The sequence below is a fragment of the Dreissena polymorpha genome, chromosome 6 (genome assembly GCF_020536995.1).
Source record: "Dreissena polymorpha isolate Duluth1 chromosome 6, UMN_Dpol_1.0, whole genome shotgun sequence".
Taxonomy (NCBI): Eukaryota; Metazoa; Mollusca; class Bivalvia; order Myida; family Dreissenidae; genus Dreissena; species Dreissena polymorpha.
The window spans coordinates 88,729,202-88,745,943 of record NC_068360.1 but is presented as its reverse complement, the minus strand read 5'-3'; the positions used below and the strand labels follow the sequence as shown (position 1 = coordinate 88,745,943).

The following is a 16,742-nucleotide window of genomic DNA, read 5'->3' as shown; positions in this document are numbered from 1 at the left end:
TAACACGCGATAACAGAGACAAATTAACACACGGTCAATGAGAGAACCTAACACTGAGAGAACTTAGCGCACTTATACACGATAACTGAGAGAACTTAAGACGCGATCATTAAGAGAACTAAAAACTGAGAGAACTTAGAGAACTTATACGCGATCATTGAGATAACTTAACACGAAGAGAACAAAGAAAACTTATACGCCACCACTGAGAGAACTGAACAATGAGAGAACATAGAGAACTTATGCGCGATTATTGAGAGAAATTAAGACACGATCATTGAGAAAACTGAACAATGAGAGAATATAGAGAACTTATACACGATTATTGTGAGAAATAAGGACGCGACCACTGACAGAACTTAACACGCGATCACAGAGACAAATTAAAACGCTGTCAATGAGGGAACTTAACACTGAGAGAACTTTACGAACTTATACACGATAACTGAGAGAACTTAAGACGCGCTTATTAAGAGAACTAAACAATGACAGAACTTAGAGAACTTATACGCGATCATTGAGATAACTTAACACGAAGACAACAAAGAAAACCTATACGCGACCACTGAGAGAACTGAACAATTACAGAACATAGAGAACTTATGCGCGATTATTGAGAGAAATTAAGACGGGATCATTGAGAAAACTGAACAATTAGAGAACATAGAGAACTTATACGCGATAATTGAGAGAAATTAGGATGCGATCACTGACAGAACTTAACAGGCAATCACAGAGACAAATTAAAACGTGGGCAATGAGAGAACTTAACACTGAAAGAACTTAGCGCACTTATACACGATAACTGAGAGAACTTAAGACGCGATCATTAAGAGAACTAAACACTGAGAGAACTTAAGAGAACTTATACGCAATCATTGAGAGAACTTACCACGAAAAGAACAAAGAAAACTTATACGCGACCACTGAGAGAATAGAACAATGAGAGAACATAGAGAATTAATGCGCGATTATTGAGAAAAATTAAGACACTATCATTGAGAGAACTGAACAATGAGAGAACATAGAGAAATTATACGCGATTATTGAGAGAAATTAAGACGCGATCATTGAGAGAACTGAACAATAAGAGAATATAGAGAACTTATACGCGATTATTGTGAGAAATTTGGACGCGACCACTGACAGAACTTAACACGCGATCTCAGAGACAAATTAAAACGCTGACAATGAGAGAACTAAACACGGAGAGAACTTAGCAAACTTATACATGATAACTGAGAGAACTTAAGACGCGATCATTGAGAGAACTAAACACTGAGAGAACTGAGAGAACTTATACGCAATTACTGAGAGAAAATAAGATGCTATCAATGAGAAAAATTAAGACGCTATTGTTGAGAGAATTTAACATTGATAGAACTTAGAGCACTTATACGCGATAACTGAGAAAACCTTAGACCCCCCCAAATATGTTTCAAAGTACCTAATATACTCTCAAAATACCCTAACCTTACCCTAACCTAACCCTAACTCTAACCCTAACCTGCCAAAATTATGAGTATTTGGGTATTTTTAGCGAATTTGGGTGCATTTCAGGGTGTATTTCGGGAGGTATTTGGCTGTTAAGGGGTCAATCGTGTTTCCAACTTCACATTGATAGAAAAATAAGAACATATACGCGATCAATAAGAAAAATTTAGATGCGATCACTGAGAGAACTTAACACTGAGAGAACATAGAGCACTTATACGCGATAACTGAGAGAACTTAAGACGCGATCATTGAGAGAACTTAACACTGAGAGAACTTAAAGAACTTATACGCGATTTTTGAGAGAAATTAGGTAAGAACTTGGTAAGAACTTAACACGCCATTACAGAGACAAATTAACACATGGTCAACGAGAGAACTTAACACTGAGAGAACTAAGCGCACTTATACACGATTACTGAGAGAAATTAATGCGCGATCATTGAGAGAACTGAACAATGAGAGAATATAGAGAACTTATACGCGATTATTGAGAGAAATTAGGTTGGAACGTAGTTAGAACTTAACACGCGATTACAGAGACAAATTAACACACGGTCAATGAGAGAACCTAACACTGAGAGAACTTAGCGCACTTATACACGATAACTGAGAGAACTTAAGACGCGATCATTAAGAGAACTAAAAACTGAGAGAACTTAGAGAACTTATACGCGATCATTGAGATAACTTAACACGAAGAGAACAAAGAAAACTTATACGCCACCACTGAGAGAACTGAACAATGAGAGAACATAGAGAACTTATGCGCGATTATTGAGAGAAATTAAGACGCGATCATTGAGAGAACTGAACAATGAGAGAATATAGAGAACTTATACGCGATTATTGTGAGAAATAAGGACGCGACCACTGACAGAACTTAACAGGCGATCAGAGAGACAAATTAAAACGCATGCAAAGAGTGAACTTAACACTGAGAGAACTTTGGCATTTATACACGATAACTGAGAGACTTAAGACGCGATCATTAAGAGAACTAAACACTGAGAGAACTTAAAGAAAACTTATACGGGATCATTGAGAGAACTTACCACGAAAAGAACAAAGAAAACTTATACGCGACCACTGAGAGAACAGAACAATGAGAATTTATGCGCGATTATTGAGAAAAATTAAGACACGATCATTGAGAGAACTGAACAATGAGAGAACATAGAGAACTTATGCGCAATTATTGAGAGAAATTAAGACGCGATCATTGAGAGAACTGAACAATGAGAGAATATAGAGAACTTATACGCAATTATTGTGAGAAATAAGGACGCGACCACTGACAGAACTTAACAGGCGATCACAGAGACAAATTAAAACGCGGGCAATGAGAGAACTTAACACTGAGAGAACTTAGCGCACTAATACACGATAACTGAGAGAACTTAAGACGCGATCATTAAGAGAACTAAACACTGAGAGAACTTAAGAGAACTTAAGAGAACTTATACGCGATCATTGAGAGAACTTACCACGAAAAGAACAAAGAAAACTTATACGCGACCACTGAGAGAACAGAACAATGAGAGAACATAGAGAACTTATGCGCGATTATTGAGAGAAATAAAGACGCGATCATTGAGAGAACTGAACAATGAGAGAATATAGAGAACTTATACGCGATTATTGTGAGAAATAAGGACGCAACCACAGACAGAAATTAACAGACGATCACAGAGACAAATTAAAACGCGGGCAATGAGAGAACTTAACACTGAGAGAACTTAGCGCACTTATACAAGATAACTGAGAGAACTTAAGACGCGATCATTAAGAGAACTTAACACTTAGAAAACTGAAGAGAACTTTAACGCGATCATTGAGATAACTTACCACGAAAAGAACAAAGAAAACTTATACGTGACCACTGAGAGAACAGAACAATGAGAGAACATAGAGAATTTATGCGCGATTATTGAGAAAAATTAAGACACGATCATTGAGAGAACTGAACAATGAGAGAACATAGAGAACTTCTGCGCGATTATTGAGAAATTAAGATGCGATCATTGAGAGAACTGAACAATGAGAGAATATAGAGAACTAATACGCGATTATTGAGAGAAATTAGGTTGGAACTTAGTTAGAACTTAACAGGCGATTACAGAGACAAATTAACACACGGTCAATAAGAGAACCTAACACTGAGAGAACTTAGCGCACTTATACACGATGACTGAGAGAACTTAAGACGCGATCATTAAGAGAACTAAAAACTGAGAGAACTTAGAGAACTTATACGCGATCATTGAGATAACTGAACACGAAGAGAACAAAGAAAACTTATACGCCACCACTGAGAGAACTGAACAATGAGAGAACATAGAGAACTCATGCGCGATTATTGAGAGAAATTAAGTCACGATCATTGAGAGAACTGAACAATGAGAGAATATAGAGAACTTATACACGATTATTGTGAGAAATAAGGACGGGACCACTGACAGAACTTAACACGCGATCACAGAGACAAATTAAAACGCCGTCAATGAGGGAACTTAACACTGAGAGAACTTTACGAACTTATACACGATAACTGAGAGAACTTAAGACGCGATTATTAAGAGAACTAAACACTGAGAGAACTTAAGAGAACTTATACGCGATCATTGAGAGAACTTACCACGAAAAGAACAAAGAAAACTTATATGCGACCACTGAGAGAACAAAACAATGAGAGAACATAGAGAATTTATGCGCGATTATTGAGAAAAATTAAAACACGATCATTGAGAGAACTGAACAATGAGAACATAGAGAACTTATACGCAATTATTGAGAGAAATTAAGACGCGATCATTGAGAGAACTGAACAATGAGAGAATATAGAGAACTTATATGCGATTATTGTGAGAAATAAGGACGCGACCACTGACAGAACTTAACAGGCGATCACAGAGACAAATTAAAACGCGGGCAATGAGAGAACTTAACACTGAGAGAACTTAGCGCACTTATACACGATAACTGAGAGAACTTAAGACGCGATCATTAAGAGAACTAAACACTGAGAGAACTTAAGAGAACTTATACGCGATCATTGAGAGAACTTACCACGAAAAGAACAAAGAAAACTTATACGCGACCACTGAGAGAATAAAACAATGAGAGAACATAGAGAATTTATGCGCGATTATTGAGAAAAATTAAGACACGATCATTGAGAGAACTGAACAATGAGAGAACATAGAGAACTTATACGCAATTTTTGAGAGAAATTAAGATGCGATCATTGAGAGAACTGAACAATGAGAGAATAAAGAGAACTTATACGCGATTATTGTGAGAAATAAGGACGCGACCACTGACAGAACTTAATTAGCGATCACAGAGACAAATTAAAACGCCGTCAATGAGGGAACTTAACTCTGAGAGAACTTTACCAACTTATACACGATAACTGAGAGAACTTAAGACGCGATTATTAAGAGAACTAAACACTGAGAGAACTTAGAGAACTTATACGCGATCATTGAGAGAACTTAACACGAAGACAACAAAGAAAATCTATACGCGACCACTGAGAGAACTGAACAAATACAGAACATAGAGAACTTATGCGCGATTATTGAGAGAAATTAAGACGCGATCATTGAGAGAACTGAACAATGAGAGAACATAGAGAACTTATACGCGATAATTGAGAGAAATTAGGATGCGATCACTGACAGAACTTAACATGCGATCACAGAGACAAATTAAAACGCGGGCAATGAGAGAACTTAACACTGAGAGAACTTAGCGCACTTATACACGATAACTGAGAGAACTTAAGACGTGATCATTAAGAGAACTAAACACTGAGAGAACTTAAGAGAACTTATACGCAATCATTGAGAGAACTTACCACGAAAAGAACAAAGAAAACTTATACGCGACCACTGAGAGAACAGAACAATGAGAGAACATAGAGAATTTATGCGCGATTATTGAGAAAAATTAAGACCCGATCATTGAGAGAACTGAACAATGAGAGAACATAGAGAACTTATGCGCGATTATTGAGAGAAATTAAGATGCGATCATTGAGAGAACTGAACAATGAGAGAATATAGAGAACTAAAACGCGATTATTGAGAGAAATTAGGTTGGAACTTAGTTAGAACTTAACACGCGATTACAGAGACAAATTAACACACGGTCAATGAGAGAACCTATGACTGAGAGAACTTAGCAAACTTATACACGATAACTGAGAGAACTTAAGACGCGATCTCATTAAGAGAACTAAAAACTGAGAGAACTTAGAGAACTTATACGCGATCATTGAGAGAACTTAACACGAAGACAACAAAGAAAAGCTATACGCGACCACTGAGAGAACTGAACAAATACAGAACATAGAGAACTTATGCGCGATTATTGAGAGAAATTAAGACGCGATCATTGAGAGAACTGAACAATGAGAGAATATAGAGAACTTATACGCGACTATTGTGAGAAATAAGGACGCGACCGCTGACAGAACTTAACAGGCGATCACAGAGACAAATTAAAACGCGGGCAATGAGAGAACTTAACACTGAGAGAACTTAGCGCACTTATACACGATAACTGAGAGAACTTAAGACGCGATCATTAAGAGAACTAAACACTGAGAGAACTTAAGAGAACTTATACGCGATCATTGAGAGAACTTACCACAAAAAGAACAAAGAAAACTTATACGCGACCACTGAGAGAACAGAACAATGAGAGAACATAGAGAATTTACGCGCGATTATTGAGAAAAATTAAGACACGATCATTGAAAGAACTGAACAATGAGAACATAGAGAACTTATGCGCGATTATTGAGAGAAATTAAGACGCGATCATTGAGAGAACTGAACAATGAGAGAACATAGAGAACTTATACGCGATAATTGAGAGAAATTAGGACGCGATCACTGACAGAACTTAACAGGCGATCACAGAGACAAATTAAAACGCGGGCAATGAGAGAACTTAACACTGAGAGAACTTAGCGCACTTATACACCATAACTGAGAGAACTTAAAACGCGATCATTAAGAGAACTAAACACTGAGAGAACTTAAGAGAACTTATACGCGATCATTGAGAGAACTTACCACGAAAGGAACAAAGAAAACTTATACGCGACCACTGAGAGAATAGAACAATGAGAGAACATAGAGAATTTATGCGCGATTATTGAGAAAAATTAAGACACGATCATTGAGAGAACTGAACAATGAGAGAACATAGAGAACTTATACGCAATTTTTGAGAGAAATTAAGATGCGATCATTGAGAGAACTGAACAATGAGAGAATATAGAGAACTTATACGCGATTATTGTGAGAAATAAGGACGCGACCACTGACAGAACTTAACACGTGATCACAGAGACAAATTAAAAAGCGGTCATTGAGAGTACTTAACACTACGAGAACATAGCGCACTTATACAGGATAACTGAGAGAACTTAAGACGCGATCATTAACAGAACTAAACACTGAGAGAACTTAAAGAGGACTTATACGGGATCATTGAGAGAACTTACCACGAAAAGAACAAAGAAAACTTATACGCGACCACTGAGAGAACAGAACAATTACAAAACATAGAGAACTTATACGCAATTTTTGAGAGAAATTAAGATGCGATCATTGAGAGAACAGAACAATGAGAGAATATAGAGAACTTATACGCGATTATTGTGAGAAATAAGGACGCGACCACTGACAGAACTTAACACGGGATCACAGAGACAAATTAAAACGCCGTCAATGAGGGAACTTAACACTGAGAGAACTTTACAAACTTATACACTATAACTGAGAGAACTTAAGACGCGATCATTAAGAGAACTAAACACTGAGAGAACTTAAGAGAACTTATACGCGATCATTGAGAGAACTTACCACAAAAAGAACAAAGAAAACTTATACGCAACCACTGAGAGAACAGAACAATGAGAGAACATAGAGAATTTATGCGCGATTATTGAGAAAAATTAAGACACGATCATTGAAAGAACTGAACAATGAGAACATAGATAACTTATGCACGATTATTGAGAGAAATTAAGACGCGATCATTGAGAGAACTGAACAATGAGAGAACATAGAGAACTTATACGCGATAATTAAGAGAAATTAGGACGCGATCACTGACAGAACTTAACAGGCGATCACAGAGACAAATTAAAACGCGGGCAATGAGAGAACTTAACACTGAGAGAACTTTGCGCACTTATACACCATAACTGAGAGAACTTAAAACGCGATCATTAAGAGAACTAAACACTGAGAGAACTTAAGAGAACTTATACGCGATCATTGAGAGAACTTACCACGAAAAGAACAAAGAAAACTTATACGCGACCACTGACAGAATAGAACAATGAGAGAACATAGAGAATTTATGCGCGATTATTGAGAAAAATTAAGACACGATCATTGAGAGAACTGAACAATGAGAGAACATAGAGAACTTATACGCGATTATTGAGAGAAATTAAGACGCGATCATTGAGAGAACTGAACAATGAGAGAATATAGAGAACTTATACGCGATTATTGTGAGAAATAAGGACGCGACCACTGACAGAACTTAACACGCGATCACAGAGACAAATTAAAACACCGTCAATGAGGGAACTTAACACTGAGAGAACTTCACGAACTTATACACGATAACTGAGAGAACTTAAGACACGCTTATTAAGAGAACTAAACACTGAGAGAACTTAGAGAACTTATACGCGATCATTGAGAGAACTTAACACGAAGACAACAAAGAAAACCTATACGCGACCACTGAGAGAACTGAACAATTACAGAACATAGAGAACTTATGCGCGATTATTGAGAGAAATTAAGACGGGATCATTGAGAGAACTGAACAATTAGAGAACATAGAGAACTTATACGCGATAATTGAGAGAAATTAGGATGCGATCACTGACAGAACTTAACAGGCGATCACAGAGACAAATTAAAACGTGGGCAATGAGAGAACTTAACACTGAGAGAACTTAGCGCACTTATACACGATAACTGAGAGAACTTAAGACGCGATCATTAAGAGAACTAAACACTGAGAGAACTTAAGAGAACTTATACGCAATCATTGAGAGAACTTACCACGAAAAGAACAAAGAAAACTTATACGCGACCACTGAGAGAATAGAACAATGAGAGAACATAGAGAATTAATGCGCGATTATTGAGAAAAATTAAGACACTATCATTGAGAGAACTGAACAATGAGAGAACATAGAGAACTTATACGCAATTATTGAGAGAAATTAAGACGGGATCATTGAGAGAACTGAACAATTAGAGAATATAGAGAACTTATATGCGATTATTGTGAGAAATTTGGACGCGACCACTGACAGAACTTAACACGCGATCTCAGAGACAAATTAAAACGCTGACAATGAGAGAACTAAACACTGAGAGAACTTAGCGAACTTATACATGATAACTGAGAGAACTTAAGACGCGATCATTAAGAGAACTAAACACTGAGAGAACTTAAGAGAACTTATACGCGATCATTGAGAGAACTTACCACAAAAAGAATAAAGAAAACTTATACGCGACCACTGAGAGAACAGAACAATGAGAGAACATAGAGAATTTATGCGCGATTATTGAGAAAAATTAAGACACGATCATTGAGAGAACTGAACAATGAGAGAACATAGAGAACTTATACGCAATTTTTGAGAGAAATTAAGATGCGATCATTGAGAGAACTGAACAATGAGAGAATATAGAGAACTTATATGCGATTATTGTGAGAAATAAGGATGCGACCACTGACAGAACTTAACACGCGATCACAAGGACAAATTAAAACGCCGTAAACGAGGGAACTTAACACTGAGAGAACTTTACAAACTTATACACGATAACTGAGAGAACTTAAGACGCGATTATTAAGAGAACTAAACACTGAGAGAACTTAGAGAACTTATATGCGATCATTGAGAAAAATTAACACAAAGACAACAAAGAAAACCTATACGCCCTGACTAGGAACTCAACAATTACAGAACATAGAGAACTTATGCGCGATTATTGAGAGAAATTAAGACGCGATCATTGAGAGAACTGAACAATGAGAGAATATAGAGAACTTATACGCGATAATTGAGAGAAATTAGGACGCGATCACTGACAGAACTTAACAGGTGATCACAGAGACAAATTAAAATGCGGGCAATGAGAGAACTTAGCACTGAGAGAACTTAGCGCACTTATACACGATAACTGAGAGAACTTAAGACGCGATCATTAAGAGAACTAAACACTGAGAAAACTTAAGAGAACTTATACGCGATCATTGAGAGAACTTACCACGAAAAGAACAAAGAAAACTTATACGCGACCACTGAGAGAATAGAACAATGAGAGAACATAGAGAATTTATGCGCGATTATTGAGAAAAATTAAGACACGTTCATTGAGAGAACTGAACAATGAGAGAACATAGAGAACTTACACGCGATTATTGAGAGAAATTAAGACGCGATCATTGAGAGAACTGAACAATGAGAGAATATAGAGAACTTATACGCGATCATTGAGAGAACTTACCACGAAAAGAACAAAGAAAACTTATACGCGACCACTGAGAGAATAGAACAATGAGAGAACATAGAGAATTTATGCGCGATTATTGAGAAAAATTAAGACATGATCATTGAGAGAACTGAACAATGAGAGAACATAGAGAACTTATACGCAATTTTTGAGAGAAATTAAGATGCGATCATTGAGAGAACTGAACAATGAGAAAATATAGAGAACTTATACGCGATTATTGTGAGAAATAAGGACGCGACCACTGACAGAACTTAACACGCGATCACAGAGACAAATTAAAACGCCGTCAATGAGGAAAGTTAACACTGAGAGAACTTTACAAACTTATACACGATAACTGAGAGAACTTAAGACGCGATTATTAAGAGAACTAAACACTGAGAGAATTTAGAGAACTTATACGCGATCATTGAGAGAACTTAACACGAAGACAACAAAGAAAACCTATACGCCCTCACTGAGAACTCAACAATTACAGAACATAAAGAACTTATGCGCGATTATTGAGAGAAATTAAGACGCAATCATTGAGAGAACTGAACAATGAGAGAACAGAGAGAACTTATACACGATAATTGATAGAAATTATGACGTGATCACTGACAGAACTTAACAGGCGATCACAGAGACAAATTAAAACGCGGGCAATGAGAGAACTTAACACTGAGAGAACTTAGCGCACTTATACACGATAACTGAGAGAACTTAAGACGCGATCATTAAGAGAACTAAACACTGAGAGAACTTAAGAGAACTTATACGCGATCATTGAGAGAACTTACCACGAAAAGAACAAAGAAAACTTATACGCAACCACTGAGAGAATAGAACAATGAGAGAACATAGAGAATTTATGCGCGATTATTGAGAAAAATTAAGACACGTTCATTGAGAGAACTGAACAATGAGAGAACATAGAGAACTTACACGCGATTATTGAGAGAAATTAAGATGCGATCATTGAGAGAACTGAACAATGAGAGAATATAGAGAACTTATACGCGATTATTGTGAGAAATAAGGACGCGACCACTGACAGAACTTAACACGCGATCACAGAGACAAATTAAAACGCCGTCAATGAGGGAACTTAACACTGAGACAATTTTACGAACTTATACACGATAACTGAGAGAACTTAAGACGCGATTATTAAGAGAACTAAACACTGAGAGAACTTAGAGAACTTATACGCGATCATTGAGAGAACTTAACACAAAGACAACAAAGAAAACCTATACACGACCACTGAGAGAACTGAACAATTACAGAACAAAGAGAACTTATGCGCGATTATTGAGAGAAATTAAGACGCTATCATTAAGACAACTGAACAATGAGAGAACATAGAGAACTTATACGCGATAATTGAGAGAAATTAGGACGCGATCACTGACAGAACTTAACAGGCAATCACAGAGACAAATTAAAACGCGGGCAATGAGAGAACTTAACACTGAGAGAACTAAGCGCACTTATACATGATAACTGAGAGAACTTAAGACGCGATCATTAAGACAACTAAACACTGAGAGAACTTATACGCGATCATTGAGAGAACTTACCACGAAAAGAACAAAGAAAACTTATACGCGACCACTGAGAGAATAGAACAATGAGAGAACATAGAGAATTTATGCGCGATTATTGAGAAAAATTTAGAAACGATCATTGAGAGAACTGAACAATGAGAGAACATAGAGAACTTATACGCAATTATTGAGAGAAATTAAGACGCGATCATTGAGAGAACTGAACAATGAGAGAATATAGAGAACTTATACGCGATTATTGTGAGAAATGACGCGACCACTGACAGAACTTAACACGCGATCACAGAGACAAATTAAAACGCCGTCAATGAGGGAACATAACACTGAGACAATTTTACGAACTTATACACGATAACTGAGAGAACTTAAGACGCGATTATGAAGAGAACTAAACACTGAGAGAACTTAGAGAACTTATACGCGATCATTGAGAGAACTTAACACGAAGACAACAAAGAAAACCTATACACGACCACTGAGAGAACTGAACAATTACAGAACATAGAGAACTTATGCGCGATTATTGAGAGAAATTAAGACACGATCATTGAGAGAACTGAACAATGAGAGAACATAGAGAACTTATACGCAATTATTGAGAGAAATTAAGACGCGATCATTGAGAGAACTGAACAATGAGAGAATATAGAGAACTTATACGCGATTATTGTGAGAAATAAGGACGCGACCACTGACAGAACTTAACAGGCGATCACAGAGACAAATTAAAACGCGGGCAATGAGAGAACTTAACACTGAGAGAACTTAGGGCACTTATACACGATAACTGAGAGAACTGAAGACGCAATCGTTAAAAAAACTAAACATTCAGAGAACTTATACACGATCATTGAGAGAACTTACCACAAAAAGAACAAAGAAAACTTATACGCGACCACTGAGAGAACAGAACAATTAGAGAACATAGAGAATTTATGCGCGATTATTGAGAAAAATTAAGACACGATCATTGAAAGAACTGAACAATGAGAGAACATAGAGAACTTATGCGCGATTATTGAGAGAAATTAAGACGCGATCATTGAGAGAACTGAACAATGAGAGAATATAGAGAACTTATACGCGATTATTGTGAGAAATAAGGACGCGACCACTGACAGAACTTAACACGCGATCACAGAGACAAATTAAAACGCCGTCAATGTGGGAACTTAACACTGAGAGAACTTTACGAACTTATACACGATAACTGAGAGAACTTAAGACGAGATTATTAAGAGAACTAAACACTGAGAGAACTTAGAGAACTTATACGCGATCATTGAGAGAACTTAACACGAAGACAACAAAGAAAACCTATACGCGACCACTGAGAGAACTGAACAATTACAGAACATAGAGGACTTATGCGCGATTATTGAGAGAAATTAAGACGCGATCATTGAGAGAACTGAACAATAAGAGAATATAGAGAACTTATATGCGATTATTGTGAGAAATTTGGACGCGACCACTGACAGAACTTAACACGCGATCTCAGAGACAAATTAAAACGCTGACAATGAGAGAACTAAACACTGAGAGAACTTAGCGAACTTATACATGATAACTGAGAGAACTTAAGACGCGATCATTGAGAGAAATAAACACTGAGAGAACTGAGAGAACTTATATGCAATTACTGAGAGAAAATAAGATGTTATCAATGAGAAAAATTAAGACGCTATTGTTGAGAGAATTTAACACTGATAGAACTTAGAGCACTTATACATGATAACTGAGAAAACCTTAGACCCCCCCCAAATATGCTCAAAGTACCCAATATACTCTCAAAATACCCTAACCTTACCCTAACCTAACCCTAACTCTAACCCTAACCTGCCAAAATTATGAGTATTTGGGTATTTTGAGCGAATTTGGGTTGCATTTGGGTGCATTTCAGGGTGTATTTCGGGAGGTATTTGGCTGTTAAGGGGTCAATCGTGTTTCCAACTTCACATTGATAGAAAAATAAGAACATATACGCGATCAATAAGAAAAATTTAGATGCGATCACTGAGAGAACTTAACACTGAGAGAACATAGAGCACTTATACGCGATAACTGAGAGAACTTAAGACGCGATCATTGAGAGAACTTAACACTGAGAGAACTTAAAGAACTTATACGCGATTTTTGAGAGAAATTAGGTAAGAACTTGGTAAGAACTTAACACTCCATTACAGAGACAAATTAACACATGGTCAATGAGAGAACTTAACACTGAGAGAACTTAGCGCACTTATACACGATTACTTAGAGAAATTAATACGCGATCATTGAGAGAACTGAACAATGAGAGAATATAGAGAACTAATACGCAATTATTGAGAGAAATTAGGTTGGAACTTAGTTAGAACTTAACACGCGATTACAGAGACAAATTAACACACAGTCAATGAGAGAACCTACCACTGAGAGAACTTAGCGCACTTATACACGATAACTGAGACAACTTAAGACGCGATCATTAAGAAAACTAAAAACTGAGAGAACTTAGAGAATTTATACGCGATCATTGAGATAACTTAACACGAAGACAACTTATACGCCACCACTGAGAGAACTGAACAATGAGAGAACATAGAGAACTTATGCGCGATTATTGAGAGAAATAAAGACGCGATCATTGAGAGAACTGAACAATGAGAGAATATAGAGAACTTATACGCGATTATTGTGAGAAATAAGGACGCAACCACAGACAGAAATTAACAGACGATCACAGAGACAAATTAAAACGCGGGCAATGAGAGAACTTAACACTGAGAGAACTTAGCGCACTTATACACGATAACTGAGAGAACTTAAGACGCGATCATTAAGAGAACTTAACACTTAGAAAACTGAAGAGAACTTTAACGCGATCATTGAGATAACTTACCACGAAAAGAACAAAGAAAACTTATACGTGACCACTGAGAGAACAGAACAATGAGAGAACATAGAGAATTTATGCGCGATTATTGAGAAAAATTAAGACACGATCATTGAGAGAACTGAACAATGAGAGAACATCTGCGCGATTATTGAGAAATTAAGATGCGATCATTGAGAGAACTGAACAATGAGAGAATATAGAGAACTAATACGCGATTATTGAGAGAAATTAGGTTGGAACTTAGTTAGAACTTAACAGGCGATTACAGAGACAAATTAACACACGGTCAATAAGAGAACCTAACACTGAGAGAACTTAGCGCACTTATACACGATGACTGAGAGAACTTAAGACGCGATCATTAAGAGAACTAAAAACTGAGAGAACTTAGAGAACTTATACGCGATCATTGAGATAACTGAACACGAAGAGAACAAAGAAAACTTATACGCCACCACTGAGAGAACTGAACAATGAGAGAACATAGAGAACTCATGCGCGATTATTGAGAGAAATTAAGTCACGATCATTGAGAGAACTGAACAATGAGAGAATATAGAGAACTTATACACGATTATTGTGAGAAATAAGGACGCGACCACTGACCAGAACTTAACACGCCGATCACAGAGACAAATTAAAACGCCGTCAATGAGGGAACTTAACACTGAGAGAACTTTACGAACTTATACACGATAACTGAGAGAACTTAAGACGCGATTATTAAGAGAACTAAACACTGAGAGAACTTAAGAGAACTTATACGCGATCATTGAGAGAACTTACCACGAAAAGAACAAAGAAAACTTATATGCGACCACTGAGAGAACAAAACAATGAGAGAACATAGAGAATTTATGCGCGATTATTGAGAAAAATTAAAACACGATCATTGAGAGAACTGAACAATGAGAACATAGAGAACTTATACGCAATTATTGAGAGAAATTAAGACGCGATCATTGAGAGAACTGAACAATGAGAGAATATAGAGAACTTATATGCGATTATTGTGAGAAATAAGGACGCGACCACTGACAGAACTTAACAGGCGATCACAGCGACAAATTAAAACGCGGGCAATGAGAGAAACTTAACACTGAGAGAACTTAGCGCACTTATACACGATAACTGAGAGAACTTAAGACGCGATCATTAAGAGAACTAAACACTGAGAGAACTTACGAGAACTTATACGCGATCATTGAGAGAACTTACCACGAACAGAACAAAGAAAACTTATACGCCACCACTGAGAGAATAAAACAATGAGAGAACATAGAGAATTTATGCGCGATTATTGAGAAAAATTAAGACACGATCATTGAGAGAACTGAACAATGAGAGAACATAGAGAACTTATACGCAATTTTTTGAGAGAAATTAAGATGCGATCATTGAGAGAACTGAACAATGAGAGAATATAGAGAACTTATACGCGATTATTGTGAGAAATAAGGACGCGACCACTGACAGAACTTAATTAGCGATCACAGAGACAAATTAAAACGGCCGTCAATGAGGGAACTTAACACTGAGAGAACTTTACCAACTTATACACGATAACTGAGAGAACTTAAGACGCGATTATTAAGAGAACTAAACACTGAGAGAACTTAGAGAACTTATACGCGATCATTGAGAGAACTTAACACGAAGGACAACAAAGAAAATCTATACGCGACCACTGAGAGAACTGAACAAATACAGAACATAGAGAACTTATGCGCGATTATTGAGAGAAATTAAGACGCGAATCATTGAGAGAAACTGAACAATGAGAGAACATAGAGAACTTATACGCGATAATTGAGAGAAATTAGGATGCGATCACTGACAGAACTTAACAGGCGATCACAGAGACAAATTTAAAACGAGGGCAATGAGAGAACTTAACACTGAGAGAACTTAGCGCACTTATACACGATAACTGAGAGAACTTAAGACGTGATCATTAAGGAGAATAAACACTGAGAGAACTTAAGAGAACTTATACGCATCATTGAGAGAACTTACCACGAAAAAGAACAAAGAAAACTTATACGCGACCACTGAGAGAACAGACCAATGAGAGAACATAGAGAATTTATGCGCGATTATTGAGAAAAAATTACGACCCGATCATTGAGAGAACTGAACAATGAGAGAACATAGAGAACTTATGCGCGATTATTGAGAGAAATTAAGATGCGATCATTGAGAGAACTGAACAATGAGAGAATATAGAGAACTAAA

The 16,742-nt window shown here is 36.9% G+C and overlaps 1 long non-coding RNA gene across 3 annotated transcripts in view; it reads left to right on the top strand.

Annotated features, from left to right (window-relative positions):
* The first annotated feature begins 1,567 nt into the window (after positions 1–1,567).
* The window catches only part of LOC127833481 (uncharacterized), an 80,197-nt gene continuing 65,022 nt past the window's right edge, over positions 1,568–16,742 (top strand). For 2 of the 3 annotated variants that reach the window (XR_008027437.1, XR_008027441.1), the window contains exon 1: positions 1,568–1,807. This is a non-coding gene — a long non-coding RNA (uncharacterized LOC127833481). Of the gene's footprint in view, positions 1,808–13,710; positions 13,777–16,742 lie in introns of those variants that run through there. The other variant, XR_008027440.1, reaches the window with a different exon arrangement.